The sequence below is a fragment of the Heterodontus francisci genome, chromosome 5 (genome assembly GCF_036365525.1).
Source record: "Heterodontus francisci isolate sHetFra1 chromosome 5, sHetFra1.hap1, whole genome shotgun sequence".
NCBI classification, from domain to species: domain Eukaryota; kingdom Metazoa; phylum Chordata; class Chondrichthyes; order Heterodontiformes; family Heterodontidae; genus Heterodontus; species Heterodontus francisci.
In genome coordinates, this window is record NC_090375.1 from 157,988,482 (window position 1) to 158,013,598 (window position 25,117).

Below are 25,117 nucleotides of genomic sequence, written 5' to 3' on the forward strand. Positions count from 1 at the left end.
AAGAAAAGTCTTATTGAAAGCAACAAGCTTTTAACTATAACAGGAGATATCATACCAGGGAACTACCCAAGTTAATGGAAGGAGAAAAGGTACGGATATGAGACCAAGGCAGAGAAGGAGTAATCGTCCAGAGAGATTATAATCAACAGAGATCTTATTTAGTACATACTTCAGAAGGTACTATAATAAGAAACAGAAGAAATCTTATTCCTATTCATCAAAGACATCAATCAGTCATACATTTGGATGAACCAGATGTTGAACCTGAAATTTAGAAAGCACCTCAATAGAGGCATCCAAGTCAAGAAAAAAGAGTTCAGAGAAAGGCTAGTGATCTTCCGTGTCTGACAACAACATGATCAGGGAGAGTTGTGAAGCCTCCTAACAAATTGAATCTGTGATGTCAGAGACTTGGGGGGAGAATGGGGTTGTATGTAAATGTAAAAATGAGTGTGTGTGCATATATCATGCTAGACCTCCACCTGCCAAGAATGAGGCACATTAATTTTGTCATAGGAACATTGATTTGAAAACTGTTGCTGAAGTGAAGAAAGGACTTGTTCAAAAAAATCACCAGGCCCCTGGCTGGAAAGACATTTGCATATTAACAGACAGCACTTGTGGAGACAACGGGGTTACTTTCCTTACCTAATTTAACCCACAATGGGCTTTGAGCACCAGGTATAGTGTCTAAAAAGAGACATTCCAGGGTCAGCTAAGACCAGAGAATCCACAAACAGATGTGGTCAGACCAGCTGGTCACGTGACTAGCCTGCTTGGCTAGTTTTTTTTCTGAATTGTACAAACAGTTTGAACTGAGAGTGTCTGTTTGCTCCTGGACTGAAAAGGCCTCTCCTGGCTAGCTCACCACTGCCTCTCTTGTCTGCTCCCATCTCTTTCTCACATAACACCAAATCCACTGAAGACACAGGAATCCCAAGAGAGAAAAGTCTCCTACTGTGAACAAGGTTTAAGAAGAATACTGGGCCCCAATGAAAATCAAGATCTACCCACAATCAAGGACTCTACAATGAGCTTGAAGAACCATAACAACAATTCTTCAGATATTCTCTCAACCTGTTCCACTTTATTTTTCTTCTGCTCTGTTCTATCTCTCTCTGCATTTGTTTATCGCGGTTATAGAGTCATAGAGCTATACAGCACAGAAACAGGCCCTTCGGCCCAAAGTGTCCATGCTGGCCATCAAGGACCTATCTATTCTAATCCCATTTTCCAGCACTTGGCCGTAGCCTTGTATACTATGGTGTTTCAAGTGCTCATCTAAATACTTTGTAAATGTTGTGAGGGTTCCTGCCTCGACCACCCCTTCAGGCAGTGTGTTCCAGATTCCAACCACCCCCAGGGTGAAAAAATTTTGCTCAAATCCCATCTAAACCTCCTGCCCCTTACCTTAAATCTATGCCCCCTGGTTTGTGACACCTCCGCTAAGGGAAAATATTTCTTCCTATCTATGCCCCACATAATTTTGTATACCTCAATCAGGTCCCTCCTCAGCCTTCTCTGCTCTAAGGAAAACAACCCTAGCCTATCCAGTCTCTCTTCATAGCTGAAATGCTCCAGCCCAAGCAACATCCTGGTGAATCCCTCTGCAGCCTCTCCAGTACAATCACATCCTTCGTATAGTGTGGCAACCAGAACTATACTCCAGCTGTGGCCTAACTAGCATTTTATACAGCTCCATCATAACCTCCCTGCTCTTATTTTTTGTGCTTCATCTAATAAAGGAAAATATCCCATATGCTTTCCTAATCACCTTATCTACCTATGCCTTCAATGATCTATAGACGAGTACACCAAGGTCACTCTGACCCTCTGTACTTCCTAGGGTCCTACTACCAATTGTATATTCCCTTGCCTTGTTAGTCCTCCCAAAATGCATCACCTTACACTTCTCAGGATTAAATTTCATTTGCTACAGCTCTGCCCATCTTACCAGTCCATCTATATCGTCGTGTAATCTAAGGCTTTCCTCCTCACCATTTACGACACCACCAATTCTCGTGTCATCTGCAAACTTACTGATCATACCTCCTATATTCACATCTAAATCATTAATGTCCACTACAAACAGCAAGGGTCCCAGCACCGATCCCTACGGTACACCACTGGTCACAGGCTTCCAATCGCAAAAACAACCCTCGACCATCACCCTCTGCCTCCTGCCACTAAGCCAATTTTGGATCCATTTTGCCAAATTGCCCTGGATCTAATGGGCTCTTCCCTTCTTAATCAGCCTCCCATGCAGGACCTTATCAAAAGCCTTTCTGAAGTCCATGTAGACTACATCAACTGCTTTACTCTCAACTACATATCTAGTCACCTCCTCAAAAAATTCAATCAAGTTTGTTATGCATGATCTCCCCCTGACAAGGCCATGCTGACTATCCTTGATAAATCTCTGCCTCTCCAAGTGGAGATTAATCCTGTCCCTCAGAATTTTTTCCAATAGTTTCCCTACCACTGATGTTAGACTCACTGGCCTGTAATTATCTGGTTTATCCCTACTTCCCTTGAATAATGGCACTACATTCGCTGTCCTCCAGTCCTCTGGCACCTCTCCTGCAGCCAGAGAGGATTTGAAAATTTGTGTCAGTGCCCCTGCTATCATCACCTGCCTTGCCTCACATAACAGCCTGGGATACATCTCAGATGGGCCTGGGGATTTATCCACTTTTATGCCCGCTAAAACCGCTAATACCTCCTCCCTTTCAATGCTAATTTGTTCAAGAATATCACAATCCCCCTCCCTGATCTCTACACCTACATCGTCCTTCTCTATAGTGAACACAGATGAAAAGTAATCATTTAAAACCTCACCTACGTCCTCCGGCTCCACACACAGATTGCCACTTTGGTCCCTTATGGGCCCTACTCTTTCCCTGGTTATCCTATTGCTCTTAATATACTTATGAAATGCTTCAGATTTTCCTTTATCTTGCCCAGTAATGTTTTTTCATGCCCCCTCTTCGCTCTCCTAATTGCTTTTTTAAGTACCACCCTACACTTTCTATACTCCTCTAGGGCCTCCGCTGTTTATTTATTTTATTTAGAGATACAGGACTGAAACAGGCCCTTTGGCCCACCGAGTCTGTGCTGACCAAGAACCACCCATTTATACTAACCCTACAGTAATCCCATATTCCCTATCACCTACCTACACTAGGGGCAATTTACAAAGGACAATTTACCTATCACCTGCAAGTCTTTGGCGGTAGGAGGAAACCGGAGCACCCGACGAAAACCCACGCGGTCACAGGGAGAACTTGCAAACTCCACACAGCACAGGGAGAACTTGCAAACTCCACACCCGTCTGAATCTGCCATAGGCCTCCTTTTTTTTTCCTGATCCAATCTTCTATATCCCTTGACATTCAGGGTTCCCTGGACTTGTTGGTCCTACCTACATCTTTACAGGAACATGTTGGCCCTGGACTCTCACTATTTCCTTTTTGAATGACTCCCACTGGTCTGATGTAGACTTTCCTACAAGTCGCTGCTCCCAGTCCACTTTGGCCAGATCCTGTTTTATCATATTGAAATCGGCCTTCCCCCAATTCAATACCTTTATTTCCGGTCCATCTTTGTCCTTTTCCATAACTACCTAAATCTTACAGAGTTATGGTCACTATCCCCGAAATGCTCCCCCACTGACATGTCTACCACTTGTCCGGCCTCATTCCCTAAAATTAGGTCCAGTAACGCCCCTTCTCTTGTACGACTTTCTACGTGCTGGCTCAAAAAGCTCTCCTGGATGTACTTTGAGAATTCTGCCCCCTTTAATCCTTTTGCACTAAGATTATCCCAGTTGATATTGGGGAAGTTGAAATCCCCTACTATTATTACCCTATTATTTTTACACCTGTCTGAGATTTGCCTACATATCTGCTCCTCTATCTCTCCCTGACTATTTGGAGGCCTGTAGTACACTCCTAGCCAAGTGATTTCCCCCTTTTTGTTTTAAATTCTACCCATATGGTCTCATTTGAGGAACCTTCTAAGATATCATCCCTCCTTACTGCAGTAATTGACTCCTTGATCAATAGTGCAATACCACCTCCTCTTTTACAACCCCCCCCACCCCCATCACGCCTGATGATTCTATATCCTGGATTATTGAGCTGCCAGTCCTGCCCTTCCCTCAACTATGTCTCTGTGATAGCAATAATATCATATTCGGTTGCATGCTAGTGTGGGTGCGTCTTGTATCCATAGGTGTTAACCGAATTAGAGTTTAAGTTTCATAAATTTCAACCTTTCTTCTTCAAACCTAAGAAAACCTGTTTGTGCTCGTTTCTTTGCCTTATAATTAGAAAGCAGTGAACAAGGATTCACCAAGGGGGAGCTAAATACATGGTGTGTTTAAAATTAAACCCTGTTACTGTAAGAACAGGTGAAGGCTGAGAGGGACCCCTAGACCCCTTTCTCACCTGGTCATAACAATATATATATGGACAAAGACTGGGTGGGTGGGTGGGTGGAGATGTAGTATCAGGGTTTTGAAGGGTTAATGTTGGGGACAATGTGGTTAACACATCCCACTGTGATGATGTAAGAGATCACATGTGAAAGAGACTTGAGAAGAAGATGATGAAGAAGCATCAGGACCAACAGAGGAGTTAGACATGTTTAAATAAGATGTATACTGTTCCTGAAATGCAATAAACAGTAATGGTTCAACCTTTCTGAAGTCTCAAAAATCCCTGGAAGCCAGACTAACCCAAACATACAACAGTATCAACGCCAGCCAACAAGTAGTCATCCAGCCTAATCCCACTTTCCACCTCTTGGTTCATAGCCTTGTACGGCACTTCAAGTGCATATCCAAGTACTTTTCAAATGTTATGACGGTTTCTGTGTCCACTAGCCTTTCAGGCAGTGAGTTCCTGATCTTCACCACCCACTGGGTGAAAAAATTCTCCACACACCCCTTCTAAATCTCATACCTTTGACCCTAAATTTATGCCCCCCTGGTTATGGACCCTTCAACCAAGAGGAATAGGGCTTTCCTATCCACTCCATCTAGACACCTCATAACTTTATATACATAAATTCAGTGTCCCCTCAGCCTCCTCTGTCCCAAAGAAAACAAGCCTAGCCTATCCAATCTTTCCTCATAACTAAAATCTCCAGTCCAGGCAATATTCTTGTAACTCTCCTCTGTACCCTCTTCTAGTCCGATCACATCTTTCATGAAGTGCAGTGACCAGAATTGCATGCAGTACTCCAGCTGTGGCCGAACTTGTGCTTTATACAGTTCCAGCATAAGCTCCCAGCTCCTATATTCTATGCCTCAGTTAATAAAGGCTAGTATCCTGTATGTCTTCTTGACCATGTTATCTACCTGTCCAGCCACCTTCAAGGTCCCTTTGTTCCTCTAAATGTCTCAGTATCCCACCATTTATTGTGTATTCCCTTGCCTTGTTAGCGTTCCCCAAATGCATTACCTCACACTTCTCTGGATTTAACTCCATTAACCACTGTTTCCCAACCTGACCAGTCTATTGATAACCTCCTGTATTCTACAGCTTTCTGCTTCATTATCAACTACGCGTCAAATTTGGTATCATCTGCAAACTTCTTAATCATGCCCCCTCCATTCAAGTCCAAATCATTGATAGGTACCACCAAAAGCAAGGGACCTAGTACTGAGCCCTGCGGAACCCCACTGGAAACAGCCTTCCAGTCACAAAAACACCCATTGACCATTACCCTTTGCTTCATGCCTCTGAGCCAATTTTGGATCCAACTTGCCACTTTGCCTTGAATCCAATGGGTTTTTACTTTTGTGACCTGTCTGCCATGTGGGACCTTATCAAAAGCCTTACTAAAATCCAAATAGAGTACATGAAATGCACTACCCTCATCGACCCTACTTGTTACCTCCTCAAAAAATTCAATCATGTTAGTCAGACAAGACCTTCCCTTAACAAATCCATGCTGTCTTTGATTAATCCGTGTCTTTCTAAATGAAAATTTATCCTATCCCTCAGAATTTTTTCCAATAATTTCCCACCATTGAGGTTACGCTGACACCCTGTAATTACTCAGTCTATCCCTTTCTCTCTTTTTAAGCAATGGCACAGCGTTAGCTGTCCTCCAGTCCTCTGGTGTTCCTGCTGCTCCATCAGTCCAGTCCAGCCCTCAGCAGTCCTCCCTGTGGCCTCACAGTGGGAGCTGCTAGCTTCCATTGGAGTGGGCCTTGATGTCCTGCGCTCTCACCTCAGGAACCTGCCCATTGTCCTTAATTAGATAGCAAACGCAGAAGTGGCCCCTTAATTGGCCACCTCCTGGAAAATTCACCGTCGTCACACTTTTTATCCGTCCAGGGGTCAAGATCCGGAAATGTTTCCAATGCCTGAAAATTTTTGAAGAGAAGATTCCGCCCTCTGAGTTTGTAGAAGTGCAGTGAGTTTTCTACCATTATTTAAAGTTGGTGAAGTCGAAGGGGAGCGATGTTGCACATTATGAAGCCCTTGGTCCTGAATTCAAGGGTTCTGGTCAGACCACTTGCTCCCAGTCATGGGTGCTGTAGTTACCCACCCCCCCCCAACTTGGCCTGCAGCATGATGGGGAGATTGAGAAGAGGTGACAGAGAGCACGAGAAGCTGGTCACAGAGAGGAATAGGAGGTAGAGAAGGGCTATCAGCAGGAGGCCTTATCCACCAGGGTCTTCAAGGAGTATTCCTCTTACATCAACCTAAACCAGGAACAGTGTGTGCAACATCTCCATTTTACAAAGGAACTGCTCAATGAACCTTACCACCTCTTGCATACAGACCTGCAGCATCACAGCAGGGCAAGGACGATGCTGCCAGCAGCAATGAAAGTGACAGTGAAACAATGCATCGGGTGCCTGGACCACTCAATAGGACCCTGCAGTACTCACCAGAGCATGTGTCACAATTCGTCAAGATCTGCTGTATACTTCACAACCTCACCATCAACAGGGCATAGCCCTTGCCATCAGATATATAATGAGCAGCTGAGGAAGAGGAGAAGGAGGAAGAGGACGAGAAGGCAACTGACATATCTGCTTTCTGGCTGGGCCATCTGTAATCCGATCATCTGACAGCGGTACCAGTGAACACAATACCAATTCACCATTCAACAAGAGTCCCACACCTTACATACCCTCTGTCACTGATGATCACAGGGTCCAAATGGCCTCAATGCTGACGTAAAAGATACCACAGAACAACCATCCCAAACCAACTTTACCAAATGAACCATCCAATATTCCATACAGAAGTTAAGTAATCATCCTTGTGCATTCCCTGTTTTGTGGGTACCTTTGCCTGACCTAATGCTCCTACGCAGTGTTACCTCAGCGGCTTTAGCACCACTGGCAGGAGGCTGCTGATTAGCCAGAAGCGCTTGGAGTCGGGACTTCCTGCCTCTGAAGACTGGAAGTCCAGACTGAGGTTAATTAAAAGCCTGTGCCATGCAAAATAGCAGCGTAGCTGCCAGGCCCAGTGGAGGTGGGCTCGCCCCCGAGTTTTCAGCCGGTGGGTGGGACCACTGCCTTAATGGTAAGTTCCAGCCAACGTTTTAGGTCATGACCTTTCATCAGAACTTCTGATAAAAGGTCACCGAGACCTTAAACGATTAACTCTGTATTTCTCTCCACAGATGCTGCCTATCTGCTGAGTATTTCCAGCATTTTCTGTTGTTGTGACTAAAATCTAGTGGACAGGTAAATAAAATAATTAAAATGACTAATGGAATGTTAGTCTTTATTTCAAGGGGCTGGAATACAAAGAGATGGAAGTTATGTTACAGCTGTACAGCACTTTGGCTAGACCCCAGAACATTGCATTCATTTCTGGGCACTTCAGGTCTTGGATGGGGGTGCAGTGCAGATTCACCAGAATGATACCGGGGCTAAGTGGATTAAATTATGAGGCCAGATTGCATAGACTAGGATATGCTTGTATTCCCTGGAATAGAGCACATTAAAGGATGAGCTAATTGAGGTGTTAAAAAGAGTTGTTGAGGTGAAAAGAGAGAAACTCTGGTGGGGTAATCCAGAACATTGGAGCACAATCTTAAAACTAGTGCTTGGCCATTCAGGGATGAAATCACAAAACACTTTCTCACATATAAAGGGTAATTAATAACTGAAACTCTCTCCCCCAAAAAGCTGTTGAGGCTAGGTCAGCTGAAATTTTCAAAACTGAGAATGATAAATTTTTGTTAGGTAATGACATTAAGGGATATGGATAAAAAGGCAGGTAAATGGAATTAAGATACAAATTAGCAATGATCTAACTGAATGGCAGAACAGGCTTGAGGGACTAAATGGCCTACTCCTGATCAGCTCCTTCACCTTTTTGTGTGTTTTCAGGAGAAGACAGCACATAACAGAGAAAGAAAAACAATCACAGGAATAGATTCCCTCAGAACCTGTCCTTTTACCCTTTCTTGAATGTCAAGCACATTCTCCACAATGGCCTTTGAGGGACCAGGGAATGGGGAAGTAGGAAGCTTGGCCCCAACTCAAACTTTGTACATCTCCTGTTCTTTTTTCTGCATCTCATTTATTCACTCACCATTGGCACGAAAACATTCAGAGAAGCACAAATTGCACAACTGTTTCAAAAATCGACTCAAAGATACATCTGTAACTCCTAGGCTGTCCCTCAAAATAAATTTATAGCCAAAGGTTCAGTCTAGTACAAACTGATCACCCAACTTTTATGGTACATTTTAGATGCTGTGTAGTTCAAGGATAAAGGCACTGGCATAACATCGATGTCCAGATAACATCATGTCCATCGCCTTATCATATTGTAATGAAGATTCGTCCCATTTCTTACAAGGCAAATGTCATTGGATGGGGCAGGGGGTGGGAGCAGGGAAGGGGTTTGTGTAGGCACCAGTGGGCACTCTACTAGGAGTTCCTGCTTACCTGGCTCAATTGGGAGCCAGTGTAGTGCTGGGAGAGCCTAGTGTGTTGGCAAGGACCCCTAGCAAAACTGAAATCGACTGGAATCAGGTGGTAAGCTCTCCAATGATTGGAATCATACCTAGCAAAAAGGAAGATGGTTATGGTTGTCGGAGGCCAATCATTTCAGCCCCAGGACATCACAGCAGGAGTTTCTCAGAGTAGTGTCCTAGGCTGAAAACATTTCAGCTATTTCATCAATGACCTTCCCTCGATCATAAAGTCAGAATGGGGATGTTTGCTATGATTGCAGTGTCCACTATCATTTGCAATCTGTGAAAGGACTGGAATTTCATGATATAAAAGCGAAATACTGTGAATGCAGGGGTTCTGATGAAAGGTTATGTACCTAACATGCTAACTCTGATTTTCTCTCTCCACAGATGTTGCCAGCATTTTCTTTTTATTTCAGATTTCCAGCATCCACAGTGCTTTGCTTTTATATTATTGTTTAATTCACTGCCACTTCTCTTCCAGGAATACCCACCTTGTAGAAGTTCTGCTCTTTTCTCCGATGGGATTTCCATTTGTCTCTTTTACCTTGTTTGCCTTCATTACTTTCTATTTCCCTTCTTGTGTTTGATCCAGCATCCACCAAAACTCACTTTCACAACCACATCTCTTTCCTCAGTGACTGTCTGCGGCTCTGACTTATTCTAAGTGGATTGAAGTGAAATCCCATCCTTTGTGTTTAAAATCCATCACAATTACAGATATCTCTTCGACATTCAGCTTTCCTCAAACCGCTGTTCTCGATGCATCCAGAGATCCACATTCAGTGCCATGCACCGCCACATACTCTCGACCTCTCCCTTCAGCAGCACTGACTCACTCTATCTCAAAGCTGTCCTGGCCGCAGTTTCATTTCATCATTCGTTTCACCCAACACCTTAACAAAAAACTTTTTTTCTTCCTTTCAGGTGTGAAGAATCACTAGCTTCGATAATTCATGGGTACAAAGTCTGCCTGGGCCATCTTGGATTGTCAGCCATGGCTCAGGGGAAGCACTCTTGCTTCTGAGTCAGAAGTTTGCGTGTTAAATTTCCACTCCAGAAACTTGACCACAAAATCTAGGCTGGCACTTTAGTGCAATACTGAAGGAATATTGCACTGTCAGTGATGCTGTCTTTTTGATGAAATTGCCTGCACATGCAGAGGCAAAAGATCCTATGGCACCTTTTCAAAGAAGAGCATGGGGGTTTTCCCCAGTGTCATGGCCAATATTTATTCCTTCATCAGCATCACTAAAACATGTTATCTAATCATTATCACATTGCTGTTTGTGGGAGTTTGCTGTGCGCAAATTACCTGCTGCGTTTCCTACCTTACAACAGTGACTACACTTCAAAAGTAATTCTCTGGTTGTAAAGCACTTTGGGATATCATGAGGTCATGGTAGGTGATATATTAATACAATTATAATCAGATAATTTTTCTTCCTTCTTTCAGTGGAGGACACAGTCGGTTGCACCAAGATCACATCCCATGGGTTTTGGAGGCCAGTGAGTTCAAAGAACGTTCTTCTGTCAGCTATTTTGAGAGGTATATTATACTGGTTATTTCAAATGGGTTATGCCTCCATTAATAGTGTGAACAGATGAATGTCATATGGATGTGCTCAGATTTTGACCCCTCATACCAAGAACAGTTATTTCTAACTTTGGGTCTTTTAATTAAGAAAAGCAAAGCAGAATTTTCTTACAGCAAGGAAAGGGATGTCAGTGTTGTAGACTGAAATACCTTTTTTTGCTTTTAACTGTCCTCAAACACTTGCCAGGTCTGGCATGGCACAGGCCAGATTTAGAGTAAAGGAACAATTTTCTTAACCTTTGCTTCCATTGCAGAGCTCGTCTGTGAGGAATGCACATTGGGAATTCCATGCAAAACATCAAAGAATTTCCTGGAGAGGGAAAGTCCTCGATAGTTGGATTTCCACAATACTTTGGGCTTTAATTTTCTATTGTACACTCCTGGGAAGCCAGGCTGTGAGCTAGGAGTGCGATTCATTAAACAGGCCCTTGAAATTTCTCTCAATGTGCTCATTGGACAAAGCTCAGAAAGTTACGTTGCATGACACCAATTGTAAATTGCTGACCGCCCCCCCCCCCCCCCCCCCCCCCCCCTGATAACAAAAAGCAGAACAAATCCAATCCAGCCAATTACCACTCCATCAGCCTACTCTCAATCATCAGCAAAGTGACGAAAGGGGTTGTCAATAGTGCAATCAAGCAGCACTTACTGGTCAGTGATGGAGGAGAGAAAGGGGCTGTTTTCTTAATGGGGACAGGAACCCAACACCCAGAACATTTCCAGGTCCCACACTGATGTGGCACTATTTTTAAATGCAAATGGCCTGGGTGGGAGTCTGGCTTCCAGTTAGAGTTGATGGAAGTCATAGAGTGATACAGCACTGAAGCAGGCCCTTCAGCCCACCGAGTGTCTGCCGACCATCAAACACCCATTTATACTAATCCTACATTAATCCCATATTCCCTACCACATCCCGACAATTCTCCTACCACCTACCTACACTAGGGGCAATTTACAATGGCCAATTTACCGATCAACCTGCAAGTCTTTGGCAGTGGAAGGAAACCAGAGCACCCGGCAGAAACCCATGCGGTTACAGGGAGAACTTGCAAACGCCACACAGGCAGTACCCAGAACTGAACCCGGGCTGCTGGAGCTGTGAGGCTACAGTGCTAACCACTGCACCACCGTGCCGCCCTGGAGGCAAGAACAGGTCACTGAGGCCAATCTTAAAAGGCAAGCGGCTACCATGACTGGGTTTGCCATTGCCTTCAGTGAAGCAGCCTGAGATTGGACAAAGATGCTGAGCCTCAAGTGTCACAACAAGGAGGGTCTTCCCGGAGAACTAGAGGCAGAAAAGTTCCTGTTTGTTGGAGTTCCCTGAGGCCTTGAGGAGTCATGGGCAGGCAATGGAGGAGTTCATACAGGGCATGCACTCTGTGATGACTCAGTGATTCGATCGCATAAGCTCCTCCACTGAGTGTTTGCACAACCTCTTGGAAAGCCAAATGCAGCACCACTCAGTGGATGCAGGAGCAGCGGGCTGATATGCTCAGAAAGAGTAAGACTCTCTGTAGCATTGACAGCTCAGTGATGCTGATGGTGCAGAGATGCTCGGAGTGGATGCCAGCTGCATCCCAGTAGGTGGCCTCATCCAGCATCCACGGGCACCAGGAAAGGGCTGAGATGCTCCTAGTGGCAGACAAAGGGGCCACCCCTCAGGGAGCACCGGCGTCACACTTCGGCCCCTCGCCCCCTCCGATTCAGGAACCATCTGTGTGCCAGGGCCCTGTGAGAGAGGCAGCCCCTGCCTCTGCTATGGCAGGAGCACCCCACAGAAATAGTAGGGAGAGGAAGGTGCAACACCATTGAATTCACTTAATGGGTGTTATTGTCTATACTGTATTATTTCATTTGCGTCACAATATAATTTATTTATTTCACTGCTCTGACAGGTGTGTTGATGATGTCTCATCTCAAAAGAGGGACGTCGCATTGTGAGGTGGGTGGCAGAGACGCGCGGCCCTATGAATGTTATGTGCCCATGCCTTATGGTGTTGGACAATGGTGGATGGAGGAACCCTCAATCTGCATATTCATGGCTGATAATGGGACCTTGCAGTTAAGGGTCATAGCACAAAACAAGCTCTGTATGCTGGAAGGTGAGTTTTGGGGTCAGCAGCCACAAAAGCTCTGAGGTGTTCCAGCCTGCAGTTCATGACCGGGTGTCCTTCACTGCCTGGGTCCCAGTCACCTCTGGAAATATCCCTTCCTCCTCCTCTTCTTCCTCCTCCAAAGTGGAAAGGTGTTCCAGCTCTGCCTCTTCATCCATCTCCAGCCCTCTTTGCAGTGTCACGTTGTGCAGGGTGCAGCAGATGACCAGGGTATGGGAGACGCTGGCTGGCTTGCAGTGGAGGACACTACTTGACTGTCAAGGCAACGGAAGCGCATCTTCAAGAGGCCAATGGCCTGTTCAATGCAGGCCTGTTTGTAGCCTCTCACCATCTGCGTCTGGATTCCGGATGGAGGGCAGGAGCCACCTCCTTAAGAGATAAACCTTATCCCCTAGCAGCCACCCACAGAGTCTGGATGTGGGCCTGAAAATGTGCAGCACCTGGGACTCTCGCAGGATAAAAGAATAATGACAGCTTCCCGGGTACCGGGCGCAGACCTGCAAGATTCACTTTGTGTGATCACAGACCAGCTGGACATTCAATGAGTGGTTGCCCTTTCTGTTCAAGAATCTCACTGGCTGGTCTGTTGGTGCCTTGATGGCTACATGGGTGCAATCGATGACCCCTGGACTGAGGAAATCCATGGATGGCGGCAAAGCCCAAATCGCTCTGTCCCTGCACTGGCCCATATGTGTCAAAGTGGATGTAGTCCCCCGCGCTCTGGAATATGGCATCCATGACCTGCCTGATGGCATGATAAATTGCTGATTGTGAGATGCCCCAGGATTTGCAGCTGATCTCTGGAAAAAGCTAGTTGCGTAGAAATTCAGGATGATGGTAACCTTGATGGCTGCAGGAAAGGGACTGCCATGAGGGCCCCGAGGTCTCCGGACACTGTGGATCAGAGCAGACATTTCCGAGACCATCTGCCAGGACAGGCGCAGCCTCCTACAGTACTGGCGCTCTGTCATTTGCAGATAGATGACTCTTGTGGGATTGACCCAATGTCTTGGGTAGTGTTTTTTTCCCCGGCAGTCCTCCACTGTGCTCCTCTGGCCTCCTGCTGTCCAAGAGGTTGCATCTACTGAAGCTAATCCTGACTGCTCTGTCCAATGTCAGCTTGGCTTCGGGTGTTCACCAGGTCTTCCTCTGCCAACCCCAGCTGCCCAAGTGATGCCAGCGGCCTCAAATCCCTCTCCAGATTCCTGCCACTCACCATTGAGAAAAGCAAGTCTTACAGCTCCTGCAATGGCTACTCTGTGGCACTTTTGGAGCAGCTGAGCTTTATTTTGTGCCTCTGCATTATTTTAATCAGCCCTTCCTATAGCCCTCATGGCCCCCCCTGCTGTGTTTGCGACATATACACCTTGCCGTGTTCCAGACATGGCGTTCTCCACATCCCTTCCTTTAAAAAACAGTAAACTGCTGTTGACAAGCCTGTTAATGAGCTCCTCAATGAGCTCAGCAGCCAATTAATTGGAGGTATGCAGGGTTGCCATTCCCTCCCTCCCGGTGTCCATTTAAAAATGACTTTGCGCCCAGAGGCAGCAGGACCCAGTGCTCACACCCAGCCCGTTCCCATTGGGTTTTAAAAATCTGGCCCAAGAAGTGTGAGACTTCTGGTGAATGGGGAGTTGTGATTGAGGTTAGTGTTATCACTCATTAATTATTTGAACACATACTGCCAGGGCAAAAAGAGGCTGGTTACATTGTATCTTCCATTCCTTTTCCTGTTCCTCTATGTCTTTTTGCACTTCCTTCTCTTCTTGCTCCTTAACTTCTCACCTAATAGGTGGTGCGAAGGGCTCTCAAAATGGACAGCTTATGTAGCATGCAGCATTCTACCACAAATCTTGATACCTGTTCAACTAAGTGCTGCAGGACTCCCCAGAGCAATCTAGGATACTGATGGTGTGCTCTATAATGTTCCTTCTGGTAGCATGGCTCTCATTGTAGGCCTGTTGTGCACAAGTGTATGGGTTCCAGAACAGAGTTGTGAGCCATGTCTAGAATGGATAACCCTGGTCACCCAGTAGCCAGCCTTTGACTTGCTGTGGTGGGTCAAATAAAGTTGCCATAGAGGCCTGTTGCAGAATGAAGGAATCACGACTGCCGCCAGGATAACAGGCATTCACCTGCATCATGCGCTGCCTTTGTCACACATTGAGGATGGCATCCTTTTTGATTCACGAAAATGGCAGGCCATGAAGAAGCTTGCAATCCAAGCAAACCCTCATGCTCGTGCTCACTCGGACTGACTGTCTCTGGCAAAAGGGAATGAGATGATGCTATCTCTCTCTTTATAGAGAGCCTCAGTGATCTTACTTAAGCAGCAGTGTATTGCAAATTGCGAGAGGTTGCTCAGCAGCAGCCCGGAAGGAGCTGGGCACATAAAAGCTAAGAGCTGCAGTCACTTTGACAGTCACCGATGTAGTGTTCAATGGTTTGATTGATCTGCATTTGATTGCATTAGTCTGTTCACTGATGAGTGATCACTGTGCTTGATTGCTTAAGCCTAGGTGTGGAGTTTAAGAGTTTTATGAAACTGAAACTAAAGATGATGATGCTGGAAGGTTCTAGTAAATACAAGAGTGTTCTGAATGACATTGTACTGAAATCTTGTAAGTGCTGAGATATTTTAAAGTACTGTAAATAAACCTGTTGTTGATTTTGAAGTAGTGTCTTCTCTGCATTGCTCTCAGATAATTAGAAAAATCAAATATCCATCAAAACTGGCGAAAACATAACAACAGACAATGCTGTCCTTGCCCTGCTGTGAGGTTGCAGTTGTAGCTGCAGCATTTGGCGGATTTCGGTCACAGCCTCATTAGTGAAGCAAAGACATCTCAAGCATTGGGCTTTGCTTAAGTAATTCATAGAGTTGACTAATACATAGGTATTATGGCACAGAAGGAGGCCATTCAGCTCATCAGGTCCAAACTGGCTTTCTGTACAGTAAACCAGTCAGTCCCATTCCCCACTCTATACCTGTAGTCTGGAAAATTTACTTCCCTCAAATGCCCATTCAATTTCCTTTTAAAATCATTGATCATCTTCGCTTCTACCATCCTTGTAGGCATAAGTTTCAGGTCACAACCACTTGCTGCATAAAATGTTATTTCTCACATCCCCCCTGCATCTCTCTCCCAAAATCATAAATCTGTGCACCCGAGTCCTTCTACGATCAGCTAATGGGAACAGCTTTTCGTTGTCTTCCTTATCTAAACCTATCATAATATTGTACACCTCTTTCAAATCACCCCACAACCTCCTTTGTTCCAAGGAGAACAACTGCATTTCTCCAACCTAACATTTCAGCTAAAATCCCCCATCCGTGGAACCATTCTGGTAAATCTCCTCTGAACCCTCTGAAGGACCCTCACATCCTTCCTAAAGTCTGGTGACCAGAACTGGATGTAATACTCTAGCTGTGGCTGAACCAAAGCTTTATAAAGGTTCAGCATAACTTCCCTGCTTTTGTACTCAATCTTTCTATTTATGAATCACAAGATCCCATATGATTAGATTAGATTAGAGATACAGCACTGAAACAGGCCATTCGGCCCACCAAGTCTGTGCCGAACATCAACCACCCATTTATACTAATCCTACACTAATCCCATATTCCTACCAAACATCCCCACCTGTCCCTATATTTCCCTACCACCTACCTATACTAGTGACAATTTATAATGGCCAATTTACCTATCAACCTGCAAGTCTTTTGGCTTGTGGGTGGAAACCGGAGCACCCGGAGAAAACCCACGCAGACACAGGGAGAACTTGCAAACTCCACACAGGCAGTACCCGGAATCGAACCCAGGTCCCTGGAGCTGTGAGGCTGCGGTGCTAACCACTGAGCCGCCCGCTTTGTTAACTACTCTCTCAACATGTCCTGCCACCTTCAAAGATCGATGCACATGAACCAGAGGTCCCTCTCTTCCTGCACACACTTTAGAACTGTGCCATTAAGTCTATATTGCCTCTCTCTATCCCTTCTTCCAAAATGTATCACCTCACAATTTTCTGCATTAAATGCCATCTGCCGCTTGTCTGCCTATTCTGCTAACCTATTATGTACAAGGTTAAGTTGGGGGAAGAGAATTGCAGATTTAACCACATGTTGAGAGCCCTTTTCCCCCTCATCTCTCTTCTAACAGCTTGTCCTTCTCTGTGAGGCGTCTCTTTATTCTCCTATCTTGCTTCATTCCAAGTGGAAATCCTACCAGGCCACCCTTGCCTGGAAGCAACTTGTCTCAGTATAAGCCTTTAAATCACCAAAAAGTATTAAGCACCAGCTTAATACTTATTAAGCACCACTCCCTATAGACTACTGAATCTTTACACGAGTGTAGGAAAGTTCCAAAAACAGGCAGAATTGCACCAACAGCCAGATGAAATAATCCAGCAACTAACCTGTTGATTCCTATAAATAGTGCTGGTCAGTCCTTCATGCTGTTTAATATCATGTTCAGCTAAGCAGGGTTAAGAGAGGGCAGTGACTGGAGCGTAGCATTCAAAAATGGGAGAACTGGTGTCAAATCAGCATTGAAGACTGAATGAATTCATAATCTGTATTCTCAGCATGCTATTGGCAGTTGTGAAGTATGCACTAAGAATCCAACACACCAAGCTGGTGTCTGGTGCACTTCCGAATGGAAGTGTACGTGCACATTTCGAATGCCAATTTCAACCATTAAGAGGCAAATTGCCTAAAAAATAGATGCCACAGAGCCCAATTTCTCCCCCTACGTGTTTTTGACCATAAACCACTCAGTTCAGCTCTGTGGAACATTTGCATCCACACTTATTCATGAACTGTGGCACAGAGGAACTATCAGAAGGTTGTGTTACGATCAGGTGAGAAAGAGGTGTAGGGGTTCCCTCTCAGCCTTTTCCCGGTTTGGTCGTAACAGGGTTTAATTGTTAAAACGCCGTGTTTTCAGCTTCCCCTCAGTGAATTCTTTTTTTTTTATTCATTCAGGGATGTGGGCATCGCTGCCTAGGCCAGCATTTATTGCCCATCCCTAATTGCCCTTGAGAAGGTGGTGGTGAGCTGCCTTCTTGAACCACTGCAGTCCATCTGGGGTAGGTATACCCACAGTGCTGTTAGGGAGCTCCAGGATTTTGACCCAGCGACAGTGAAGGAACGGTGATATAGTACCAAGTCAGGATGGTGTGTGACTTGGAGGGGAACTTGCAGGTGGTGGTGTTCCATGCATTTGCTGCCCTTGTACTTCGAGGTGATAGAGGTCGAGCGTTTGGAAGGTGTTGTCTAAGGAACCTTGGTGCATTGATGCAGTGCATCTTGTAGATGGTACACACTGCTGCCACTGTGCGTCGGTGGTGGAGGGAGTGAATGTTTGTAGATGGGGTGCCAATCAAGCGGGCTGCTTTGTCCTGGATGGTGTCGAGCTTCTTGAGTGTTGTTGGAGCTGCACCCATCCAGGCAAGTGGAGTGTATTCCATCACACTCCTGACTTGTGCCTTGTAGATGGTGGACAGGCTTTGGGGAGTCAGGAGGTGAGTTACTCGCTGCAGGATTCCAAGCCTCTGACCTCCTCTTGTAGCCACGGTATTTATATGGCTACTCCAGTTCAGTTTCTGGTCATTGGTAACCCCTAGGATGTTGATAGTGTGGAATTCAGTGATGGTAATGCCATTGAATGTCAAGGGAAGATGGTTAGATTCTCTCTTGTTGGAGATGGGCATTGCCTGGCACTTGTGTGGCGCGAATGTTACTTGCCACTTATCAGCCCAAGCCTGGATATTGTCCAGGTCTTGCTGCATTTCTACACGGACTGCTTCAGTATCTGAGGAGTCACGAATGGTGCTGAACATTGTGCAATCATCAGCGAACATCCCCACTTCTGACCTTATGATTGAAGGAAGGTCATTGATGAAGCAGCTGAAGATGATTGGGCCTAGGACACTACCCTGAGGAACTCCTGCTGTGATGTCCTGGAGCTCAGATGATTGACCTCCAACAACCACAACCATTTTCCTTTGCACTAGGTATGACCCCAGCCAGCGGAGAGTTTACCCCTGATTCCCATTGACCTCAGTTTTGCTAGGGCTCCTTGATTCCATACTCGGTCAAATGCTGCCTTGATGTCAAGGGCAGTCACTCTCACCTCACCTTTTCAGTTCAGCTCTTTTGTCCATGTTTGAACCAAGGCTGTAATGAGGTCAGGAGCTGAGTGGCCCTGGCGGAACCCAAACTGAGCGTCACTGAGCAGGTTATTGCTAAGCAAGTGCCGCTTGATGGCACTGTTGATGACAGCTTCCATCACTTTCCTGATGATTGAGAGTAGGCTGATGGGGCTGTAATTGGCTGGGTTGGACTTGTCCTGCTTTTTGTGTGCAGGACATACCTGGGCAATTTTCCACATTGCAGGTCGATGCCAGTGTTGTATCTGTACTGGAACAGCTTGGCTAGGGGCGCTGCAAGTTCTGGAGCACAGGTCTTCAGTACTATTGCCGGAATATTGTCAGGGCCCATAGCATTTGCAGTATCCAGTGCCTTCAGTCGTTTCTTGATATCACGCGGAGTAAATCGAATTGGCTGAAGTCTGGCATCTGTGATGCTGTGGACGTCAGGAGGAGGCCGAGATGGATCATCAACTCAGCACTTCTGGCTGAAGACTGTTACAAATGCTTCAGCCTTATCTTTCGCACTGATGTGCTGGGCTCCCCCATCATTGAGGATGGGGATATTTGTGGAGCCACCTCCTCCAGTTAGTTGTTTAATTGTCCACCACCGTTCACGGCTGGATGTGGCAGGACTGCAGAGCTTAGATCTGATCCGTTGGTTATGGGATCGCTTAGCTCTGTCTATCGCATGCTGCTTACGCATTGGCACGCAGATAGTCCTGTGTTGTAGCTTCACCAGGTTGACACCTCATTTTGAGGTATGCCTGGTGCTACTCCTGGCATGCCCTCCTGCACTCTTCATTGAACCAGGGTTGGTCTCCTGGCTTGATGGTAATGGTAGAGTGGGGGATATGCCGGGCCATGAGGTTACAGATTGTGGTTGAGTACAATTCTGCTGCTGCTGATGGCCCACAGCATCTCATGGATGCCCAGTTTTGCACTGCTAGATCTGTTCGAAATTTATCCCATTTAACACGGTGGTAGTGCCACACAACACGATGGACGGCATCCTCAAAGTGAAGGCGGGACTTCGTCTCCACAAGGACTGTGCGGTGGTCACTCCTAGCAATACAGTCATGGACAGAAGCATCTGCGGCAGGCAGATTGGTGAGGATGAGGTCAAGTATGTTTTTCCCTCGTGTTGGTTCCCTCACCACCTGCCGCAAACCCAGTATAGCAGATATGTCCTTTAGGACTCGGTCAGCTCGGTCAGTAGTGGTGCTACCAAGCCACTCTTGGTGATGGACATTGAAGTCCCCCACCCAGAGTACATTTGTGCCCTTGCCACCCTTGTTCACTGCTCTTCAATTGTAATGGCAAAGAAATCAACCAGACTGATTTTCTTAGATTTAAACAAGAAAGGTGTAAGTTTATTAACCTTAAAACTCTAATTCAGTTAAAACTACTAAAAATATGCGATGTGACCATGCTAGTGTGCACACGTGATAAACACACATGCAGCTAGAGACAGTAAAGGAGAAAGAATCAAGAGGAAAGGTTTGAATCAACAGCTGGAGTTCATTTACTGTCTTTTGAGTTTGATGTACAGTCTTTAATTGCAGTTCGATCTTGCCAACTCATCGGGGCCCAGTACACACTTTCAAACTTGTTTTGATGGTTTTCTGTCTTCTTGAAACCAGTTGCAGTTTCTTCCTTTTATGAGAGAGAGAGAGAGAGAGAGACAGGAAGATGCTGTCTTCCTTCAAGTTCAGTTGCAGTCTCTTCAAACTGTTCTGTGAACACATTTCAAACCAAACCTGGCCAGCCATATGACTAGCTTTTTTTGACACAACCTGCCCAGCGAGGTTTTATAGATTATTTCAATCTTAGTAGACATCCTCAGTAGGGGACTGGAATGCTGGCTTTCACACAGTCAATGTCTTGTGATCAAAATCCACTTGATTAATTGAATCAGGGAGCAGTTCCATTGTCTCCTCATGGCAACTGTCTCTTAAAATGCAAATGTTTCCAGCCACTGTCCTGTGAGAATGTAGGTGCAGCCACGTTTTCAGTCCAGTAAGAGTTTAAAATTAATGTTCCATATGATGAAATTAATATGCCTCATTCTTGGCAGGTGTAAGGACTGAGTTACTTGAGTTTAGGTTTCCTCAGCCTATTACAATCAACAAAGTCATCAGCTGTTTGTTTTTATTTTACATAGAACAATAGCAGGTCAAACAGCCTAAAGGCCTGCAATATTCTGCCACATGTCAGAGAAGACAGAATTAGCAAACAAAACATTTGAGGTTGCCAACCTTCTCTGGCAATTCCAGCCACACATATCAAGCCTCTCTCAAGCCTAATTAATTGAGACTGCACTAAGCAAAATTACTTGTGGCACAGAACTTCATGCAATTAGAGACTAATGTGCCTGATTCACAGTCCCCATAATGATAAGCTTAAAATTATGCAAACCAAACTGGGGAATTAAAACCTTTTGCAATATTATTCAATTGGTTTGTAATTTAGTAAAGCTGTCTGCATGAATGGTCTTAGCCTGCAAACTCTCTTTTTCTGTTGCTAATTTCTGTGCATGCCTTAGTGACAGGCACACCAAAACTCTGGATTGTAAAATTTACTCTATAATCCTTGATATATGATAGATGCACCAAATCTCCTGATCTACCATAATTATAACCCCCCATGCAACATTAACATTCCGTGGGTGACAAAGCATTTCTACCTTTCCAGGACCTGAACTCTTTCATTAGCTAATTGGTGATCAATAAATGCCTTGATTCAGTTGAGTGCAAGATTATTGTCCAATGATAAAATTCCCACCACAGCTGTCACTGAACCATTTGAACTGGATCGTATTGATTATTTCTCTGGACCCAAGCCACCTCTAACTCATACATGGAAGGTTAAAAGGTATTGTGCACTCCTGTACAAAGGTAATATCAGCTTCAACAATTGACTCACATTTACATTTTCCTCTCCCACTCCTTTACAGCTTCCTGCTTTTTATTATATTCTTTCTTTCATTGTTTACCTTGCCTTGCTTTCTTGGGCCTGCCCACTGGTCTCATCTTCACATTGCAACAGAACTTAAGTATTCTATTATAGGTAACAAATCCCAAGTCAGCCCAATATTAACAGGATGTGGAGGATCTCTTGCTAGCCCTCTTTTTCATCCTTTCATTCTCCTTTTCAGTGTTTGCTGTTTCTCTCTTTTACATGTATGCGAAGAACATTACAAAGTTGCAAGGTGATGTTATTACTCAGAATCTCCATCGTGTAGTTAAAACCTTTTGCAATATTACTCAACTGCTTTGTAATTTAGTAAAGCTGTCTGCATGAATGGTCTTAACCCGCAGACACTCCATTTCTTTTGCTGAATAATAAATCATTTAGGTCTGAAAGGATAAGAATTATTTGACGCTCCAGTCCCAGAATTTCTGGGAAGGGATCATCATCACCTCACAACTGGGGATTTTTTCTGCTCTGATTCACCAGGACAATAAACTACACATCCCATCCCTACAGACCTCTTTCCCCCACCTCTTCTCCTGTATTGGAATTTCTGGGCTGGTGTCTACTGAAAAGACCAAAATAAAAAAGATAAGCTGTCAAATAGAAATTGCAGGAGTGCTAGAACAGTATGAAGCTACAGAAATCCAAAGCCATTGCTTAAATAACATCAAAATCAAATTATTGCAGATGCTGAAAATCTGAAATAAATACAGAAATTGCATAAAATTCAGTCTACAAGGGTGGCTTTGAGCTTCTGGTCACTTGCGATTTTAATTCTCCAATCCACTCCCACGTTGATCTTTCTGTCCTTGGGCTCCTATGCTGTTCCAACAAAGCTCAAGGAACAGCACCTCATCTTTCAGCTAGCCACTTTACAGCCAGATCTCACGGTTTCTCAGAGTTTCAGATGCAGTTTCCACTCAGTAAGAACAATCAATTTGGCTACATCAAAATTCCGCTGTACAATTCCATGGGTTGTTAAAGCCAATAACAGCTTTATTTTTCAAACCTTCTCTATGTTCAGCAAGCCACATGTGCAGTGGGCAGCCAGTCCCACTGACAAAAATTTTTCTGTACTCGTGAACGATAGAATAGATGTTGTTACTATGAGCCACATTTTTTGCGCTGATCACATGTAGTGAACATTTTATGCTAATTTCATTAAAAAAACCTCTCCATCTCTCTACCTCGCTTTCCTCCTTTAAGATACTCCTTAAATCCTACCTCTTTGACCAAGCTTTTGGTCATCTGCACTAATATCTCCTTATGTGGCTTGCTGTCATATTTTGTTTTATAATGCTCCTGTGAAGCGCCTCGGGATGTTTTATCATGTTGAAGGCACTAGATAAATATAAGTTGCTGTTGCTGTAATTATTTTGCAAAACCCTGGCTTAACTTTTACTAGAACAAGAATCCTTGCCAAGAAACCTTCAAGAATTATTTTAATAACATTTTTATGGCCAAAGAAAAGAGACCTTTGGCAAATCCGTCTGGGTGGAATTCAAATCCAGGTGACGACATGAAAATAGTGTCTTAAACTACTGTGCCATCTAAACCCTTATATAGAAGTCAATGTCTCACTGATTCATCACATTTCAATGTATATATTTTCTACTTTTGCCCAGAGGCAGGCACTGTCAATGCTACTCAAACCAGCTGCTAAGAAGTATATGAGAGTGCCCTGGGATAAATATCCCTTTGCTTTTCTTTCCCTCAACGAGGGAGCTCAACCTCCAGTCAACTGTTCCCTGTAATGTTATAACTGAAATACAACACACTTCTCAGAAGAATTTCAGGTAAAAACTCATATCCTCTTGAAGCTCCAGTGCACTGTTAGTATTCTGTCACTCATTTCATTTCCAACTATCCACATAAATCTAATGGAGAACAACAAAATCCAATCATCCGAATAGCTGGGACAGCAAGATCTAATTTTGATAAAACCTATAGATCTGAAATTATGGGTTAGGGAAGGGTGGATAAAATGATTTATGCCCATGGAAGCCTGAAATTTTGTGTAGAATCTGCTTTTGCTGGGATTGCACCCAAAATCACCAACTTAAATTCTATTGGAGGAGGGACAAGAGAGTTAGTCTTCTATGCATTCCCGATATCAAGGGGGTGAGTTTGAGAGAGTTCCCAGACTCAGAAGTTCTTTTCATTATCCTATTACAAGGCCTGAAAGGAAAGCTAGTGCAGTTCAATTGAGGCCTTTGAAAAGGCCCCAGACCTTGGTGAAGCAGCTAATTGATCTTGGAAGGGATTAACCACTTTATTTTTTTGAATGGTATATGGCTACCTTCATAGCTGAAGTAATTTTCTCCTGTTTTCTTCCTGCAGCCCAGAAAGGAACCATAATTGCACAAGCTGAGGAGTAACAGTGACTGGGCTACAAAAATAATTTTTGAAAAACTTGAAAGCATACTTTTCTTCACTGAGAAATACTGAAATGTTCCATTCTTTAAATGGTCATCTTTCTACAAGCCTCTACCAACATGAATCAATTATTAATTTACTGCCTGGACTCATGGAAGGATAGATGTATGTGATTATATAATATAATTTTTATAAATTATATTTCACTCCTCCCCTCCCTCCCACGTTTTAGTATTTTTTCACCCTTATTTAATTTCTTCCATGATAAACACAATTCCCTATCTGAGAGATTGAATACATGATCTGGCTCCCAGACCTTGCCCATTGTAGATGTGTTAAAACTGCCAAGAGGTGCAGGAAAGCAGTACTTGTCAGTTGATTTTCAACATCTTTCCATGAGAAAATTTTAAGTCTTCACTTGGCACCCTGTATTGATGGCCTTGCCAAGTTTCAGAAGATCCAAAGTTATGAATTATCAGTGTGAAGCTCTGTGCTGAAATTGGACATAGACCTCAAGCCCTGATGGTTATCACCACACCAAGAGCCACATTTGAATAATGGCAGCAACGTTATCGCTCAGACACTGAGGGGTGATTCCCTCGTCCAGCACTCATAGGGTGAGCACTTCAAGGCATTGCAAGTGTGCAGGCATGAGATGTCATCCATAAAAATTAATGGCCAGAAAATTATGGATTGTTTACTGATGATGTGCTCCCTATTTCTCACTGGGAGACAATGCCACCAAATTTCCCCTTTAAATGTGGTTCTGTGAAGTTCACTTCTATTTTAATGGAGACTTTAACCCATTTTAAATAAATGGGTTAACACCTCTTTTGTAGTAAGAGGGAGATGAATTTAGAGTGAGCATGCTAAACATTGTGTCATAATAAAAGCCCTGGAAAGTGTGCCATTACCAAACATTTTCACTTCTGTTTGCTTGTCAAGG

At 44.4% G+C, this 25,117-nt stretch overlaps 1 protein-coding gene across 3 annotated transcripts in view; it reads right to left on the bottom strand.

The window, feature by feature from the left end:
• The window catches only part of LOC137370113 (dual specificity calcium/calmodulin-dependent 3',5'-cyclic nucleotide phosphodiesterase 1A-like), a 537,696-nt gene that overhangs the window by 139,106 nt on the left and 373,473 nt on the right, over positions 1-25,117 (bottom strand). The gene's annotated exons all lie outside the window — the stretch shown is intronic.